The 7,823-nt window shown below is 47.4% G+C and overlaps 1 non-coding gene across 1 annotated transcript; it reads left to right on the top strand.

Annotated features, from left to right (window-relative positions):
- Window positions 1-6,824: 6,824 nt before the first annotated feature.
- TRNAT-GGU (transfer RNA threonine (anticodon GGU)) lies at window positions 6,825-6,897 on the top strand. Its single transcript has one exon. It is a non-coding gene; the product is annotated as a tRNA-Thr (tRNA).
- Window positions 6,898-7,823: the final 926 nt, after the last annotated feature.

Below are 7,823 nucleotides of genomic sequence, written 5' to 3'. Positions count from 1 at the left end.
GTGGGGTCTCGGATGTAGCGTTAAAAGTCAAAACTTTTCCACAATACGTGACAAACATTTAATTTCTGAGCTTCCGTGGCTCAATGGTTAGCGCTTTCGGCTGTTAACCAATAGGTTGGTGGTTCGAGCCCACCCGGGAGCGGTGTTATGGGATCTGAAATGTAACGTAAAAAGTCAGAGTTTTTCCACAATACCTGACGAACATTTAATTTTTGGGCTACCGTGGCGCAATGGTTAGCGCGTTCGGCTGTTAACCGAAAGGTTGCTGGTTCGAGCCCACCCGGGAGAGGTGTTGTGGGGTCTCAGATGTAGCGTAAAAAGTCAAAACTTTTCCACAATACGTGACAAACATTTAATTTCTGAGCTTCCGTGGCTCAATGGTTAGCGCTTTCGGCTGTTAACCAATAGGTTGGTGGTTCGAGCCCACCCGGGAGCGGTGTTATGGGATCTCAAATGTAACGTAAAAAGTCAGAGTTTTTCCACAATACCTGACGAACATTTAATTTTTGGGCTACCGTGGCGCATTGGTTAGCGCGTTCGGCTGTTAACCGAAAGGTTGCTGGTTCGAGCCCACCCGGGAGAGGTGTTGTGGGGTCTCAGATGTAGCGTAAAAAGTCAAAACTTTTCCACAATACGTGACAAACATTTAATTTCTGAGCTTCCGTGGCTCAATGGTTAGCGCTTTCGGCTGTTAACCAATAGGTTGGTGGTTCGAACCCACCCGGGGCGGTGTTATGGGATCTCAAATGTAACGTAAAAAGTCAGAGTGTTTCCACAATACCTGACGAACATTTATTTGTTGGGCTTCCGTGGCGCAATGGTTATCGCGTTCGGCTGTTAACCAATAGGTTGCTGGTTCGAGCCCACCCGGGAGCGCTGTTGTGAAGTCTCAAATATAACGTAAAAAGCCAAAGGTTTTCCACAATACCTGACGACCTTTTAATTTCTGATCTTCCGTGGCTCAATGGTAAGCGCGTTCGGCTGTTAACCAATAGGTTGGTGGTTCGAGCCCAGCCGGGAGAGGTGTAGTGGGGTCTCAGATGTAGCGTGAAAAGTCATAACTTTTGACAATACCTGACAACCATTTAATTTCTGAGCTGCCGTGGCTCAATGGTTTGCGCGTTCGGCTGTTAACCAATAGGTTGGTGGTTCGAGCCCACCCGGGAGCGGAGTTTTGGGATCTCAAATGTAACGTAAAAAGTCAGAGTTTTTCCACAATACCTGACGAACATTTAATTTTTGGGCTTCCGTGGCGCAATGGTTATCGCGTTCGGCTGTTAACTGAAAGGTTGGTGGTTAGAGCCCACCCGGGAGAGGTGTTGTGGGGTCTCAGATGTAGCGTGAAAAGTCATAACTTTTCCACAATACCTGACAACTATTTAATTTCTGAGCTTCCATGGCTCAATAGTTAGCGCGTTCGGCTGTTAACCAATAGGTTTGTTGTTCGAGCCCACCCGGGAGCGGTGTTATGGGGTCTCAAAAGTAACGTAAAAAGTCAGAGTTTTTCCACAATACCTGACGAACATTTAATTTTTGGGCTACCGTGGCGCAATGGTTAGCGCGTTCGGCTGTTAACCGAAAGGTTGCTGGTTCGAGCCCACCCGGGAGAGGTGTTGTGGGGTCTCAGATGTAGCGTAAAAAGTCAAAACTTTTCCACAATACCTGACAACCATTTAATTTCTGAGCTGCCGTGGCTCAATGGTTTGCGCGTTCGGCTGTTAACCAATAGGTTGGTGGTTCGAGCCCACCCGGGAGCGGTGTTATGGGATCTCAAATGTAACGTAAAAAGTCAGAGTTTTTCCACAATACCTGACGAACATTTAATTTTTGGGCTTCCGTGAAGCAATGGTTAGCGCGTTCAGTTGTTAACCCAAAGGTTGGTGGTTCTAGCCCACCCGGGAGAGGTGTTGTGGGGTCTCAGATGTAGCGTGAAAAGTCATAAATTTTCCACAATACGTGACAACCATTTAATTTCTGAGCTTCCGTGGCTCAATGGTTAGCGCGTTCGGCTGTTAACCGAAAGGTTGGGGGTTCAAGCCCACCCGGGAGCGGTGTTGTGTAGTCTCAAATGAAACGTAAAAAGAAAAGTTTTTCCACAATACCTGACGACCATTTATTTTTTGGGCTTCCTTGGCGCAATGGTTAGCGCGTTCGACTGTTAACCGAAAGGTTGGTGGTTCGAGCCCACCCGGGAGAGGTGTTGTGGGGTCTCAGATGTAACGTAAAAAGTCAAAGTTTTTCCACAATACCTGACGAACATTAATTTTTGGGCTTCCGTGGCGCAATGGTTATCGCGTTCGGCTGTTAACCAATAGGTTTGTTGTTCGAGCCCACCCGGGAGCGGTGTTATGGGGTCTCAAAAGTAACGTAAAAAGTCAGAGTTTTTCCACAATACCTGACGAACATTTAATTTTTGGGCTACCGTGGCGCAATGGTTAGCGCGTTCGGCTGTTAACCGAAAGGTTGCTGGTTCGAGCCCACCCGGGAGAGGTGTTGTGGGGTCTCAGATGTAGCGTAAAAAGTCAAAACTTTTCCACAATACCTGACAACCATTTAATTTCTGAGCTGCCGTGGCTCAATGGTTTGCGCGTTCGGCTGTTAACCAATAGGTTGGTGGTTCGAGCCCACCCGGGAGCGGTGTTATGGGATCTCAAATGTAACGTAAAAAGTCAGAGTTTTTCCACAATACCTGACGAACATTTAATTTTTGGGCTTCCGTGAAGCAATGGTTAGCGCGTTCAGTTGTTAACCCAAAGGTTGGTGGTTCTAGCCCACCCGGGAGAGGTGTTGTGGGGTCTCAGATGTAGCGTGAAAAGTCATAAATTTTCCACAATACGTGACAACCATTTAATTTCTGAGCTTCCGTGGCTCAATGGTTAGCGCGTTCGGCTGTTAACCGAAAGGTTGGGGGTTCAAGCCCACCCGGGAGCGGTGTTGTGAAGTCTCAAATGTAACGTAAAAAGCCAAAGTTTTTCCACAATACCTGACGACCATTTAATTTTTGGGCTTCCGTGGCGCAATGGTAAGCGCGTTCGGCTGTTAACCAATAGGTTGGTGGTTCGAGCCCAGCCGGGAGAGGTGTGGTGGGGTCTCAGATGTAGCGTGAAAAGTCATAACTTTTTCACAATACCTGACAACCATTTAATTTCTGAGCTGCCGTGGCTCAATGGTTTGCGCGTTCGGCTGTTAACCAATAGTTTGGTGGTTCGAGCCCACCCGGGAGCGGTGTTGTGTAGTCTCAAATTAAACGTAAAAAGAAAAGTTTTTCCACAATACCTGACGACCATTTTTTTTTTGGGCTTCCTTGGCGCAATGGATAGCGCATTCGGCTGTTAACCGAAAGGTTGGTGGTTCGAGCCCACCCGGGAGAGGTGTTGTGGGGTCTCGGATGTAGCGTAAAAAGTCAAAACTTTTCCACAATACGTGACAAACATTTAATTTCTGAGCTTCCGTGGCTCAATGGTTAGCGCTTTCGGCTGTTAACCAATAGGTTTGTTGTTCGAGCCCACCCGGGAGCGGTGTTATGGGGTCTCAAATGTAACGTAAAAAGTCAGAGTTTTTCCACAATACCTGACGAACATTTAATTTTTGGGCTACCGTGGCGCAATGGTTAGCGCGTTCGGCTGTTAACCGAAAGGTTGCTGGTTCGAGCCCACCCGGGAGAGGTGTTGTGGGGTCTCAGATGTAGCGTAAAAAGTCAAAACTTTTCCACAATACGTGACAACCATTTAATCTCTGAGCTTCCGTGGCTCAATGGTTAGCGCTTTCGGCTGTTAACCAATAGGTTGGTGGTTCGAACCCACCCGGGAGCGGTGTTATGGGAACTCAAATGTAACGTAAAAAGTCAGAGTGTTTCCACAATACCTGACGAACATTTAATTTTTGGGCTTCCGTGGCGCAATGGTTATCGCGTTCGGCTGTTAACCAATAGGTTGCTGGTTCGAGCCCACCCGGGAGCGGTGTTGTGAAGTCTCAAATGTAACGTAAAAAGCCAAAGTTTTTCCACAATACCTGACGACCATTTAATTTTTGGGCTTCCGTGGCGCAATGGTAAGCGCGTTCGGCTGTTAACCAATAGGTTGGTGGTTCGAGCCCAGCCGGGAGAGGTGTAGTGGGGTCTCAGATGTAGCGTGAAAAGTCATAACTTTTTCACAATACCTGACAACCATTTAATTTCTGAGCTGCCGTGGCTCAATGGTTTGCGCGTTCGGCTGTTAACCAATAGGTTGGTGGTTCGAGCCCACCCGGGAGCGGTGTTATGGGATCTCAAATGAAACGGAAAAAGTCAGAGTTTTTCCACAATACCTGACGAACATTTAATTTTTGGGCTACCGTGGCGCAATGGTTAGCGCGTTCGGCTGTTAACCGAAAGGTTGCTGGTTCGAGCCCACCCGGGAGAGGTGTTGTGGGGTCTCAGATGTAGCGTAAAAAGTCAAAACTTTTCCACAATACGTGACAAACATTTAATTTCTGAGCTTCCGTGGCTCAATGGTTAGCGCTTTCGGCTGTTAACCAATAGGTTGGTGGTTCGAACCCACCCGGGAGCGGTGTTATGGGATCTCAAATGTAACGTAAAAAGTCAGAGTGTTTCCACAATACCTGACGAACATTTATTTTTTGGGCTTCCGTGGCGCAATGGTTATCGCGTTCGGCTGTTAACCAATAGGTTGCTGGTTCGAGCCCACCCGGGAGCGCTGTTGTGAAGTCTCAAATGTAACGTAAAAAGCCAAAGGTTTTCCACAATACCTGACGAACATTTAATTTTTGGGCTACCGTGGCGCAATGGTTAGCGCGTTCGGCTGTTAACCGAAAGGTTGCTGGTTCGAGCCCACCCGGGAGAGGTGTTGTGGGGTCTCAGATGTAGCGTAAAAAGTCAAAACTTTTCCACAATACCTGACAACCATTTAATTTCTGAGCTGCCGTGGCTCAATGGTTTGCGCGTTCGGCTGTTAAACAATAGGTTGGTGGTTCGAGCCCACCCGGGAGCGGTGTTATGGGATCTCAAATGTAACGTAAAAAGTCAGAGTTTTTCCACAATACCTGACGAACATTTAATTTTTGGGCTTCCGTGAAGCAATGGTTAGCGCGTTCAGTTGTTAACCCAAAGGTTGGTGGTTCTAGCCCACCCGGGAGAGGTGTTGTGGGGTCTCAGATGTAACGAAAAAAGTCAAAGTTTTTCCACAATACCTGACGAACATTAATTTTTGGGCTTCCGTGGCGCAATGGTTATCGCGTTCGGCTGTTAACCAATAGGTTGCTGGTTCGAGCCCAAGCGGTAGCGGTGTTGTGAAGTCTCAAATGTAACGTAAAAAGCCAAAGTTTTTCCACAATACCTGACGACCATTTAATTTTTGGGCTTCCGTGGCGCAATGGTAAGCGCGTTCGGCTGTTAACCAATAGGTTGGTGGTTCGAGCCCAGCCGGGAGAGGAGTGGTGGGGTCTCAGATGTAGCGTGAAAAGTCATAACTTTTTCACAATACCTGACAACCATTTAATTTCTGAGCTGCCGTGGCTCAATGGTTTGCGCGTTCGGCTGTTAACCAATAGGTTGGTGGTTCGAGCCCACCCGGGAGCGGTGTTATGGGATCTCAAATGTAACGTAAAAAGTCAGAATTTTTCCACAATACCTTACGAACATTTAATTTTTGGGCTACCGTGGCGCAATGGTTAGCGCGTTCGGCTGTTAACCGAAAGGTTGCTGGTTCGAGCCCACCCGGGAGAGGTGTTGTGGGGTCTCAGATGTAGCGTAAAAAGTCAAAACTTTTCCACAATACGTGACAAACATTTAATTTCTGAGCTTCCGTGGCTCAATGGTTAGCGCTTTCGGCTGTTAACCAATAGGTTGCTGGTTCGAGCCCACCCGGGAGCGCTGTTGTGAAGTCTCAAATGTAACGTAAAAAGCCAAAGGTTTTCCACAATACCTGACGACCATTTAATTTCTGATCTTCCGTGGCTCAATGGTAAGCGCGTTCGGCTGTTAACCAATAGGTTGGTGGTTCGAGCCCAGCCGGGAGAGGTGTAGTGGGGTCTCAAATGTAGCGTGAAAAGTCATAACTTTTCCACAATACGTGACAAACATTTAATTTCTGAGCTTCCGTGGCTCAATGGTTAGCGCTTTCGGCTGTTAACCAATAGGTTTGTTGTTCGAGCCCACCCGGGAGCGGTGTTATGGGGTCTCAAATGTAACGTAAAAAGTCAGAGTTTTTCCACAATACCTGACGAACATTTAATTTTTGGGCTACCGTGGCGCAATGGTTAGCGCGTTCGGCTGTTAACCGAAAGGTTGCTGGTTCGAGCCCACCCGGGAGAGGTGTTGTGGGGTCTCAGATGTAGCGTAAAAAGTCAAAACTTTTCCACAATACCTGACAACCATTTAATTTCTGAGCTGCCGTGGCTCAATGGTTTGCGCGTTCGGCTGTTAACCAATAGGTTGGTGGTTCGAGCCCACCCGGGAGCGGTGTTATGGGAGATCAAATGTAACGTAAAAAGTCAGAGTTTTTCCACAATACCTGACGAACATTTAATTTTTGGGCTTCCGTGAAGCAATGGTTAGCGCGTTCAGTTGTTAACCCAAAGGTTGGTGGTTCTAGCCCACCCGGGAGAGGTGTTGTGGGGTCTCAGATGTAGCGTGAAAAGTCATAAATTTTCCACAATACGTGACAACCATTTAATTTCTGAGCTTCCGTGGCTCAATAGTTAGCGCGTTCGGCTGTTAACCGAAAGGTTGGTGGTTCAAGCCCACCCGGGAGCGGTGTTGTGTAGTCTCAAATGAAACGTAAAAAGAAAAGTTTTTCCACAATACCTGACGAACATTTAATTTTTGGGCTTCCGTGGCGCAATGGTTAGCGCGTTAAGCTGGTAACTGAAAGGTTGGTGGTTCGAGCCCACCCGGGAGCGGTGTTAGGGGATCTCAAATGTAACGTAAAAAGTCAAAGTTTTTCCACAATACCTGAAGACCTTTTCATTTCTGAGCTTGTTTGGCTCCATGGTTAGCGCGTTCGGCTGTTAACCGAAAGGTTGGTGGTTCGAGCCCACCCGGGAGAGGTGTTTCGGTGTCTCAGATGTAGCGTAAAAAGTCAAAACTTTTCCACAATACGTGACAAAAATTTGATTTCTGAGCTTCCGTGGCTCAATGGTTAGCGCGTTCGGCTGTTAACCAATAGGTTGGTGGTTCGAGCCCACACGGGAGCGGCGTTATGGGATCTCAAATGTAACGTAAAAAGTCAGAGTTTTTCCACAATACCTGACGAACATTTAATTTTTGGGCTTCCGTGGCGCAATGGTTAGCGCGTTCAGCTGTTAACCGAAAGGTTGGGGTCTCAGATGTAGCGTGAAAAGACATAACTTTTCCACAATACCTGACAACCATTTAATTTCTGAGCTTCCGTGGCGCAATGGTTAGCGCGTTCGGCTGTTAACCGAAAGGGTGGTGGTTCGATCACACCCGGGAGCGGTGTTGTGTAGTCTCAAATGTAACGTAAAAAGAAAAGTTTTTCCACAATACCTGACGAACATTTAATTTTTGGGCTTCCGTGGCGCAATGGTTAGCGCGTTCAGCTGTTAACCGAAAGGTTGGGGTCTCAGATGTAGCGTGAAAAGACATAACTTTTCCACAATACCTGACAACCATTTAATTTCTGAGCTTCCGTGGCTCAATGGTTAGCGCGTTCGGCTGTTAACCGATAGGTTGGTGGTTCGAGCCCACCCGGGAGCGGTGTTATGTGGTCTCAAATGTAACGTAAAAAGAAAAGTTTTTCCACAATACCTGACGGACATTTAATTTTTGGGCTTCCCAGGCGCAATGATTAGCGCGTTCGGCTGTT

Source organism: Phalangium opilio, unplaced genomic scaffold (assembly GCF_054372755.1).
Source record: "Phalangium opilio isolate 3A_F unplaced genomic scaffold, DU_Popi_V2 ptg000017l_1, whole genome shotgun sequence".
NCBI lineage: Eukaryota > Metazoa > Arthropoda > Arachnida > Opiliones > Phalangiidae > Phalangium > Phalangium opilio.
This window is presented reverse-complemented; position numbering and strand designations above follow the sequence as displayed.